The following is a 12032-nucleotide window of genomic DNA, read 5'->3' as shown; positions in this document are numbered from 1 at the left end:
TATATTGCTGGTCGCAACTATAAAATTGTTAATATATTTTCCTTACAAAACTGAATTTAATGCAGACACAACCTCAACGTTACCTGCATATTGCTGTGTTCCTCCAGAACAGAGAAACTTGTAATTAGAACAAGAACTGGAATTTACTTAACTATTTCTTAACTAACAGAAACCAGCTACTGTATGGAAACCCTGAGGTGAACAGGAACTCCTAATGTGTCAGAAGTATGTTCTTGTACCTGCAGATTCTCAATTTTAATTCTAAAAGAAACATTTTAGATGCACAGAGTATAAACAGTAGGATCTACCAATTCCATTGCTTGCTAGGCAATGCAATGTTTATATGTCTTATACCTAGGGGTGGATTCCGGCAGTCACTACTGCCGGTTTGCTCGTGGGCGTGCCACACTTGATTCGCGCTGTGTGCGCATGCACAGTGCAATAAAAATTATTTTGTGCATGTGCAGAAGCAAGAAACAAGATGGTAGCGACTGCATCGCTGCCAGAAGAACCAGTTCGGGGGCGTGGCAGGCCTGGGTCACTGACGGTTCCAGCAATCCAGGCCACCAAACCACTACTGGTTCGGCCGAACTGGTTATACCGTATGCGCCACTTCTTATACCGTAAGTGAAAATCAACTCATCATTAGCAGAATTTTACATGCTTCAGGAGGGACACCAGAAATTGAGATATAAACCCCTCCATTTTAGAAAATGCCAAAACAATGACTATTCACTGGCTTGCTGCCTCTCTCCTAGGATATATTGCTTCCTGTTTCTGTGTGGAACCCCACGTGAGTTGACCTTTGAATTTGGGTTCTAGGGATTTCATAATTAAAATGGAACTGTTACTTCCATCTTTCCAAATTCTTTTATTCTGACTCTTGCAGGGTGATTCGCTTCATCATATCTAAGTTAGGGGTGAAATGCTCTGAAGTCTGCTACCGGTTCACTTCGCTACCGGTTTGCTTCATGTGTGCATGTGCACCATTTGCCCGAACCAGTATTAAAAAACTGCTACCGGTAGTTCCAACGATCAGCTGTGCCGCACAATTTCCAATTGTGTGGCACAGCTGATTGTCACATAACTGATCATCGGAGCTACCGGTTCACTTGAACGAGCAGCATTTCTTTACTACTGGTTCAGGCGAACTGGTAGCATTTTTTCCTACTGGTTCGGGTAAACCGGTCCGAACTGGTAGCATTTCACCCCTGATTTAAGTACTCCATAAGGCAGACTCTGTCCAGTACAAAATAGAAAGTATGAACATAATTTTACAACTCTTCCTCAAAGCTGAGTACTAAAAATAAATGTTTTGACTGGAATTTAATTAATAAACTTCTTAAACAACATTAAAAAAAGGAAAATTTCAATATCCAGCAAGCAAAGGTTCATATGAAATAGAACGATGAATACAGAAATTCCTATTGTCTGATCAAGTACTTGAATTGCACTTGGGCAGAATTTCCAACGGCTACTAAAGATACACACTTTTGACTGCAACTTGCAAAGCCAAATCAGTTAATATTTCTACACATATTCATCTTTCCCACTAAATATCTGTGGTCCCAAATAAGAAATTTTAGACATTACTTTTCCATGTGGAATGTACACAATTCTTTTCTGATCAAAACCAAAATAAAGATTTAATCTTTGTAATCTCCAACTATTATGAGAAGGAACAAACGATACTTAAAACTGTAATATTAGTCGGTAACAATGCGAGCTTGGCAGATGCTTTAAAACAGCACCTGGATTTAAAGCACTAACTTCAATGGGACAAAATTGCTTGCTCCCAAAGCATTAAATATGATGCTATGAACCTTAATTGAACCAGATTTTGGATGGAGTTTCCTTGGCTAGTCCCTTCTTTTTTGTGATTTAACATTTTTATTGGGTTACAAGATAAAATAAGAAACAAAATGCAAAAGTAAATAGGAAAACCTTGGGGAGGGAGAAGGGGAAGAAAAGTAAGGGAGGTTTAGAGAAAACGAAACATTGACTTCTGACTCTTTCTGTTACAGTAAAATAAGGCAATAACATCAAATCACAACTTTTTGTTTTTTCATAATACGAACAAGCCATTTCTATAAAGATCTATCAATCTAATCTGTAAAACCCAAAATCAAAGTTTCATTCTTTTCACTTCAAGCACAAAGTTCAGAAGCAGTCTCCATGAGTGAATAAAAGTACTTAAATTCTTTTCTTAAATCAAAGTAGTCAATTTTGCCATTTCAGCCATTTCAGTCATGGCTGAAATGGATTTGAATACTAGCTTATTAGAAAACTACTTAATTTTGATAAGGAAATCATAATAAAATCCAATCTGTTAAATAACCCTCATTGTGCTGGAGCAAACCAAAAGGACATGCTGTAAATAGAACAGAGGCCAGGTTTCATTCTCCAGATGTAAAGGTGTTTAACTCAGTGGTGTGATTCAAATTTTTTTACTACCGGTTCTATGGGCATGGTTTGGTGGGCGTGGCAGGGGAAGGATACTGCAAAATCCCCATTCCCTCCCCACCCCACTAACCTGCTTTCCAGCTCCGTTCTCCTGTTTACGGCAACAAAAGAAGATCAGCTAGGAGGCAGCGGGGGTGGGACCAGCCTATTTGCCGGTTCTCTGAACTACTCAAAATTTCCGCTGAATACCACCTCTGATTTAACTCCTAAAATGGGTCTAATCTAGCCCTATCAGATGTGGAAAAGGAACATAATAATCCAAGACCTTAGGTTGCATTTTGCTCTTAAATCCTTGGCTCCTTTCCCCATATCGTGAGGAAACTGAATTTTCTCAAGTGATAAAAGAGGAAAATTCAAGGGCTTTCATATTAATTATATTTGATTTTGTTTAAACTGACTTACATTTAAATGAAATGTTGAAATGCTTGTATTAGCCCCATCTATTAGTTGGGGAATAGAATTTGCAGTACTATTCAGACTCCAAATCCAGTCCTCAGCCTGATTAAAGTTCAGCCTTTGTACATATAAAGAATTGGTCACCATAGGAGAGAAATCTAGAAAACCGTCAGTCAAAAAAACCCAGAAAGTTGCTTCATAAGTGGGAAATATTTGAAAAGGGTGACAGATTACGCTTGTGGTTTTACTTTATGATACTTGTTTTGTCTTGTTCATAATTCATAGATGAAATGATCGATTGATGGTGGACTCGTAACCTTCAAATTGCAAACTAGGCTTAACAATGAAATGTTTAGGAATATGCAAATAAAATGTTTATGAATAATACTCCCCTCCCTCTTCTAATCTACCTTTCTTCTGTTAACCTACCAGTTTCCTGTATGATGGAAACTTTTTAATTGAATGAATTCTAATCCAAATACAGTGCAAAATGGTAGCCCACAGTTTTTCAAAATCCAAATATAGTCCTGAGTTCTAATAACAATGAAACCACACTGTTTCTCCACCAGAAAGGACGTTATAGTTTTATCTGGAAATGAAATTACTGTCCGGTATAATCTGCCTACTATTTATTTTGGAAACCTGTCACTTGATGAAAATAATCAAATGTATTAAAGCATGCATGCTTTTTGAAACAAAGACTTGTCTCCAAACTTATTTTTGGAGATTTCTGTAAGCTACTCAGAAAGTAAATTAACATGTTTGTACTGGGATGTAATTTTTTTTAAACTTTCCTTTAATTTGGTATTTCTAATAGATTGAAGCCTAAGATAAGAGGCATGATACTATGAAGAACTATTTAAAAAACCTAGTTAGTCTGGCCTAGAAAAATGCTTAATTAAAATTAAGCATTCAAATTAAATATTGGGAGGCCTTATTAGAAGTTCTTTACATTATAGGAAAAGATGGACATAAAATGTGACATTTAATGAAAAACTAAACATTACTATAAACAAACACATGGGAGGCATGACAACTTCTGGTTTAGTTTATAATCATACATTCTACATAGTATTGGTTTCTTAGCAACTGCAACTAGTCAAAATTATGCTATTGATTAGTTTTGAAAGAAAATAGAACATATAACACTGTTCTTGCATGAGTTGCTAGTAAGTTTGCTTTTGGGTGAAAATCACAGCACTGGTTAAAGCCTTTACATTCCTAGGGGCTTGGAATCACTTTATTCCACATAAATCTGTCTGAGTCATAAAACTGGGAAGCTTTCCCCCTGAACTGTAAATGTCTATATGAGCTATTTTTTTCTTTTCTTTTTTAAAATAAAACTATCTCTACTGTTAACTACCTTATTCCTGATTGATTGTCTCAATCTTGGAGTACTACCTGCATTTTTCTAACATTTTTTTGCCAGATTGATCCATTTAGCTCAGTGTTTTTCAAACTTGATAGCCCATTTGGTCTAATGGTTAAGGCACCATGCTACAAATTGGGATACTGTAAATTCTAGTCCTAACAGGTACAAAGCCAGCTGGATGGCCTATAGTATTCCAGTATTTGAGGGGCTGCCACTAAGAAGAGGGGCTCACCTTATTTTCCAAAGCACCAGAAGGCAAGAAAAGAAATAATGGATGAAAACTAATCAAGGAGAGAAGCAATCTGGAATTAAGAAGAAACTTTCTAACAGTGACAACAATTAGCCAATGGAATAGCTTGCTTTCAGAAGTTGTGGGTGCTTCATCACTGGAGGTTTTTAAGAAGGGACTGGACAATCACCTGTTGGAAATGGGTCTCCCACTGGAGTAAGGGGTTTGACTAGAAGACCCTCCCCAAAGTCCCTTCTAGCTCTATTCTATTTGAAGACATTCTAAAACCTTGAGCTTTCCACTCTCTCTTAGCACTAAGAAGAAAGCAGTGGCAAACAACTTCTGAAATCTTGACAAGAAAACAGCAGGGACTTACCCAGACAGTTGCCAGGAGCCAAAAAAACAAACTCACTCAGAGACAATAATTATTTATTTATTTTCAAACTTGGCAACTTTTAAGATGTGTGGACTTAAGTCCCAGAATTCCTCAGCCACCTTGCACATGAATTTTGATAGAAAAATATTTTTGCAGAAAAGTTTTTTGTGCGCAAAGCAATGTACACACTACATTATTTTTAGAGAAAGCTAAATATCTATTTGTAAAATAGTTTAAGTGCTTTGGAAAGAAACATTATAAATCTGATTCCAACGAAGCCCACAGATGATTCCTATTTATGATTCAGCACGACTTTTCCATATCATTCAGCTCCCTTTGGAAAAAGTTACCTCATGTCTGAAGGCACCGGCTAGGCCAAGAGTCTGACTGTCACAACAGGAGGAGGAAAAAGCACAAATGCAAAAGGCAAAGCCAGAGTTCTCGGCAGCGCTGGCTGCAAGACCCCCGGCAGTTGCCAATAGCTCTGCAATAGGAAATAAGGAACATCTGGCAGATGCTTCAAACTGGGCACTCGCACAATCGCAGCAAAAATGAGTAAGCTCTGAAGGCTGACCACCTCCAATATGTTGAAAATTTTCCTCTGCTCAGATATTTGTCTGGTGGGTAGATGTTTATATCGTTTTCATTCTAGGCCTGGAAACCGAATGCCAATGAATCAGAGGTGGGTTCCTACCAGTTCGGCCGAATAGGTAGTAACTCGGCCCCCCACACATCCGAACCGGTCCTATCAGCGCCACCGTAGACACTGCCATCTTGTTTTTTGCTTCTGTGTATTCAGCATGCTTCAAGGACATTTTTTACCATGGAAATTTTACAAAACTATCATTACCCTTTGCAAAAACACACAAGCCACCACCCCCAACACAAAACAATAAAATAACAATAGCAAAAATAAAAACCACTCAAATCCTTCACAACTTTAAATACTTTCTTTGGCATTTATCTCTTTCCCTTGCTGGAATTTATGTGTATATTATTACAATTCTCGTTATGACCTTTATCTGGGCAAAACAGTGCACCCAGGGCAACAATTTCTGAACCAAGGTACTTCAGATCGCTGTGTCCCAAATCTGGGAGCCATGACTCCTGAGGGAATGAAATTTGAGAATTTTGTGGCTGCTTCAGTGCAACTGGCTAATTCTGCAGTCATGTGATCTTCATTTTCAATAGTCTATGATACTTCCTAGTCCCATGATGGCAAACCTATGGCATGTGCCCAAAGTGGCATGCAAAGCCATCTCATCCAGCAAACGGGACTTTGCCTGCTTAGTCTTCCAGTTTCTGCTACAATCAGCTGTTCTTCACACTTGAATAGGGCTGAAAACTGGTGTGTGCAGGCACGCTGGCCAGTTGATTGTCAGGTGTGCATGCATGCCAGAACTCGGAAGTCCAGCTTTTCCGGAGCGGTCCCCTCCAACAAACATGCCCGTGTGCAATCTCTTCGCACGTGCGGCAATGCTGAAAACCTGCCTCTGCATGCATGCCAGCCAGCTGATCGTCAGGCGTGCATGTGCACTAGTACCCAAAAGTTCGGCTTTTCCGAAGCGTCCCCCCGACAAACATGCCCACTGTGACATTTCTGTGCTATCTTTTCAGCACTTGGTGCCGAACAAGTTCACCATCACTGTCCTAGCCACAATCCTTCACTCCGTCCCCGCCTTGCAGTAGCCACTTACCTGCATGCTGGGAAAGGAAATGAACAGCAGGGGACGGGAGGGGAGAGAAGGAAGGAAGGAAGGAGAGATAGCATATCCCTCTTGCATGCTTCCGTGCACCCTTCTTGACCTGTGCCTTCCTGGATGACTTCTATGGCCCATATGGCACCTCTCACACATCCCACACACCTTCCCCAACTTGCACCACTCCTGCATGCTTTCCCCACCCCATGTGGCACCTCTTGCGTACCCTTCCACAGCCTTCCTGATCCACCCTGCCCCCATGGACACTGTTATGACCTGCATGGTACCTCTTAAATGATTATTAATTACCGGTATTGTTTTCAGATATTTCAGTTAATGGTACAAAATCAGCCTGAACTGGTCTACTACTTGGTTTTTCAGTCTGAATTTACTACTTGGTTATATTTAAAAGAAAATGTTAAATATTTGAATGATTTGTCAGAAGAAAAATAGTTCAAGGAAAGTTTCTTTCCCAAAATATAAGCAAAACTGTTATTCATGCACCAATAGTTGAAATATTTACTGCTGTGATTTGGCAACTTTTAAACATTCCATAATGTCCGCCAAATGTCCCAATCTCTTGAGGCTGAGATTTCTGTGGAGAACTTAAATCTTCAGCAACAACACCAGAAACTGTATTGGCTGTGCAAATTTTTCTTGGCTTATCTGGTAAGTGATCACAGATTTGAAAAACATTATGTAGCAGAAATACAAATATCATCCACCATATGTACTGTAAAATATTACAGCTTACCTTCATAATTTTTCAACAATCACTAATTTATACGATTGTGTATTTGCACTGACAATCATTTTTAAAATATTAAACAAAAACAGTCCATTAATTTTACTTTTTTCATTATGCTCATTAAGTACTTTATAATTATCAACTTTTAACATGAGATCTGAGATATTGGGGTAGCCTACTTTTTCCAAAGATTTACTTATAATAATTATTTCCCCCCCAGATATTTTGGTGGCATTAAGGCATAACAACATTCCTCAGTGTATCTGATTGCTCTTTTACCTCCTTCACACAAGTGGAGGAATTTGTGATTTTTATAAAACTATGATATGATGCTAGCACCAAACTTCTAATTAATATTTCAAATTGTATGCTCTCACTTCAACCACGCGACTCTGGATGGCTTGCAATTCTGAAACTATAAAACAATAAACTGAAACTAAAAACAATAACAATAAAAACAGCCAGAAAATGAAGCAGCCAAAATAGACAACCAACAGTAAAGCAAGAATCAGGGCCTTTAACACATTCAGAGCCCTATGTACGGGTACATAGCCAAGTTTTTAAGAGCCTTGCAAAAGGGCAACAAAGTTGGGGCCTTCCTAATCTCCAAGGAGGGAATATTGCACAAAGCTTGGGCTATAGCAGAGAAGACCCATCTTTCAGTTCCGTCGGTCGACATCTTTGGCTGATGGGATCTGCAACATGCCCAATCTTAACAGTATAAGGCTGCCTATCTCATATAATGAGCCTATTCTTAAAAATAAGAATAAGAGCTAAACCACCAAAGATGCCTGACCAAACACTCTCAGCTCAGCCCCCATCCTAAACAAAGCAGGAGGTAAGAACCAGGTCTTTGTGGGCTTCTGGAATGCTAAAAGTGTAGGGATCCAAGTCAGGTGGGAGTTCCCTATAGACTCCAACATAACTATTTGGATGATACAAGGAGACATAGCAATATAAATTTCTAGTCGGCATAGGTGACCATTGGGTCTGGTGTTGGTGGTAATGCAGGGCAAATGTTAACATGTTTGAATCATAATACAAATAATGTAACTTAAATTGTTGGATCAGATGTTAGAATGCAAATTAATGACTTAAATTATATGAGCACATCATTTGCATAATGGTATTAGGATGCGTACGTCAAATATTTTAACATTGCTGTAGCTTACTACAGATGTCTATGCCAACCAGTTGCATCTGTAAAATTGGCAGTGCGTTCATGCACTGTCTTCTTTTGGGACATGTCATGCTGCTATGGATCGACTCTGGCAATGGTACTGGATCCTAAGGCTGGAATTAAAATGCAGTTCTGTAAAGGATTAATTATTTTCTAATAGCATCACAAACATCCTTGTGCTCGCAAGACCAATTCTATACCAGTAAAACCCGTTTCAAGAATTTCTTAACAAACATTAAAGGAGCATTAAAATCATTACAGGTAGTCCTCTATTTATGATCATTTGACTAGTGATGGTTTGCAGATATGACGGTACTGAATGAATGGCAGTTACAACTGCTATTCCAGCAACCCTTCAGTCATGCGATTGCAGTCTAGGAGCATTTATGACTGGTGGCAGTGCCCATAATCACATACTCCTCATTTTCCCTGCTGGCTTCCCCAGAAAGTCAATAGGGAAGCTGGCAGGAAAGGTCACAAATCACTGGAGTAAATCTGTCACATATGCACACTCCTCCAGCCTCTCTGCACATATGCTGCACCAACCACTCATGCACCCTTGTCCACCCTTCCTTAGCGTTGCTGCACCTCAGACCCTCATACAGTCCTGCGTGTCCTCCCCAAGCCTTTCCACAGCCTGCTCAGATCCTTGTACACCCTCCTCAAACCTCACTGTGCCTCCCTCTCCCCAAGGCTTGTTTGGATCTTTGGGTATCCACCTTCCGTGAGTACCCCCCAAGGAGTAGCACGCTTCCCTCGCCTCCTTGTGCACCCCACATTTGATAGCAGCCACTAACCTATCTGCAGCCTGCTTGTGAATTGTCTGGCACCTGCAACTTTCTACCAGCTTTCCCACTGACCCGGTTGTGGGAAGCCTGTAGGAAGTTCCTTGTTTAACAATCATGGGATTCAGTTAACAAAGGCAACTGGGATTGCTTAGTGATGGAAATTCATATCCCAATTGCCATTGTAAGTTGAGGATTACCTGTATACTGTTATGTCTCTACTGAAAAATAGGATTTTAAATGCTGGAGAAGCTTGCAAACCGCTACTGATTATACACATCTCATAATAACACAGTGAAGGAAAACAGAGACTGAGCTTTATTTTTCTTCCTTTTCCAGGAAAGGATATGTGGCAACACGGTCTTTGCCTGGTGAATCACTGAAGTCGTCGAGCAATTGTAGCCTTGTTGAAATATAAGGACGGCAAACAGATACAAAATACTGAAAAAAAACTGCAACTCACTGAATTCCCAGGGTGTTGCAAAATACAAGCTTTATATACTGTAAATGCAAAACTGTTTAAAATGAAAATGAAACAGAATGCTTATTATCAAAAGCGGAACAAAAAGACTGCTTTTTGCAACACTGATCTCCATTTCAAACAGTTGCTGATGTTGTTCATTGTATTTCCTGCATAATCCATTTGGTCCTATTTCCACCCCTTACTTCTGTTTGAATGTTTCCTTTTAATAACATTAGCGCAGATGGAAAATGGAGCTAAATCTCTTGGGCTGTTGAGCCTGTTTAAGACATAAGGCTTTCTGCATTAGTTAAGGACACTTGAAAATCATTAAGGAAAAAAAACCATTCCTTTACAAGTTTATCCTTTCACTAAAATATGTATTTTACTGCCACCTTGTGACAGTGTTCTGAATTTACTAAATATTTTGAGGACTACATAATTAGTCAATGTTCTCAATCAGAATAGAGCTGGAGGGACCTTGGAGGTCTTCTAGTCCAACCCCCTCCTCAACAGGAGATCCTTTATACCATTTCAGGCAAGTGACAGTCTAGTCTCTTCTTAAACATCTCCAGTGATGAAGAACCTACAACTTCTGATGGCAAGCTGTTCCACTGATTAATTCTCCTGTTAGGAAGTTTCTCTTTAGTTCCAGGTTGCTTCTCTCCTTGATTAGTTTCCATCCATTGTTTCTTGTCCTGCCTACAGGTGCTTTGGTAAATAGGTTGGCCCTCTCCTCTTTGTGGCAACCTCTCAAATATTGGAATATTGCTATCATGTCACCCCCCTAGCCCTTCTTTTCTCTACACTAGCCAAACCCAAATCCTGCTATTGTTTTTCATGTTTTAGTCTCCAGGCCTTTAAACGTCTCACCTGCTCTTCTTTGCACTTTTTATAGAATATCAATATCTTTTTTGAAGTGGGGTGACCAAAACTGGATGCAATATTCCAGATGTGGTCTTACTAAGGCTTTATAAAGCGGCATTAATACTTTATGTGATTTTGATTCTATGGCTCTGTTTATACAACCAAGGACTGTATTAACGTTTTTGGCTGCTGTTGCACACGGCTGCCTCATATTTAAGTGATCATCCACTAGGACTCCAAGGTCCTTCTCACAGTTACTGTTTTTGAGCTAGGTCTCACCTAATCTGTATTTGTACCTTTGGTTTTCCTGCCTAAGTGTAAAACCTTGATTTCTCTACATTAAATTGCATGTTCTTGGATAGGCCCCATGGTTCAAGTCTGTCAAGATGTTTTTGGATCCTAAGCTTGTCTTCTGGGGTGTTGGCTATCCCTGCCAGCTTAGTGTGATCTGCAAATTTGATGAGTTCCCCGTCTATTCCTTCATCTAAGTCATTTATGAAGGTATTGAAAACTCCTGGAACTAAGACAGAAGGTTGTGGTACTCCACTGCTTACTTCCCTCCATGTAGATGTGGTATCATTAAGGATGATTTGTTGAGTACAGTTTATCAGCCAGTTATAAATCCATCTGGTGGTGATGCTGTCTATCCCACATTTTTCTAGCTTACCAAGAAGTATGTTGTGGTCTTCTTTGTCCAATGCCTTGTTGGATGAGAAAGGAAAGCATCCATTTAATCTAAGGAGCCATTTGGAAAAAAATAAACTGGAAAATTCTTAAATAGAAAAGAAATTTGTTTTAGTATTAAGTGCTCAATTATTTAAGCATGATTGTTCATTGTGCCCATATAGTTAAGAAAAGTAATTGTTTATTATGTTGCACTGACAGTCTCTTTGGCAACAAAACAAAACACATACATTCAAATTCAACTGATATGTAACAAAGTACTGGGATGTAAACCTTTAAAAGCAATGTTATCAAGTAACAGCTGGCAAACAGAAATCATTGTAAAAGTGAGCAGGGCTGTATTCCATTGTAAAAACATTCTCCTGGAAAGACAAAGAAATATTTCTTAGCTTACTAGTCCTATTATTATCGATTTTTCTGAGAAGCTATACTTAGTCATTTAAATAAAAGCAACAGTATAAAAACTACTATAATTTTAAAATCCCTTTTTACCCTTTAGCAGAAGAGACCACTGTTGCAGTTTTCCTAAACTACTAAAAAGTTAAAGCTCTCACTCTGAATTTTTTTTGAAGATTTATTTTTTATTTTATTTATTTTGTAAAGCATGAATTAGATAACAGATATAAGTATAAACATGATTATGAATACATGAAATGAATACAAGGGAATATTAGGACAGGAACGGTAGGCACACTGGTGCGCTTATGCACGCCCCTTAAAGACCTCTTAGGAATGGAGTGAGGTCAACAGTAACAGTCTAAGGCAGGGGTGT

The 12032-nt window shown here is 39.0% G+C and overlaps 1 protein-coding gene and 1 long non-coding RNA gene across 2 annotated transcripts in view; both read right to left on the bottom strand.

Moving 5' to 3' along the window:
* The window catches only part of LOC309387792, a 957351-nt gene that overhangs the window by 75098 nt on the left and 870221 nt on the right, over positions 1-12032 (bottom strand). The gene's annotated exons all lie outside the window — the stretch shown is intronic.
* LOC309387790 (dermatan-sulfate epimerase-like) overlaps positions 1-12032 on the bottom strand; it is a 145006-nt gene that overhangs the window by 75098 nt on the left and 57876 nt on the right. The gene's annotated exons all lie outside the window — the stretch shown is intronic.

Source organism: Natrix helvetica (genome assembly GCF_964273705.1).
Source record: "Natrix helvetica genome assembly, chromosome: 2".
NCBI classification, from domain to species: domain Eukaryota; kingdom Metazoa; phylum Chordata; class Lepidosauria; order Squamata; family Natricidae; genus Natrix; species Natrix helvetica.
Note: the sequence above shows the minus strand (reverse complement) of the source record. Positions and strands in the feature narration are given on the sequence as shown.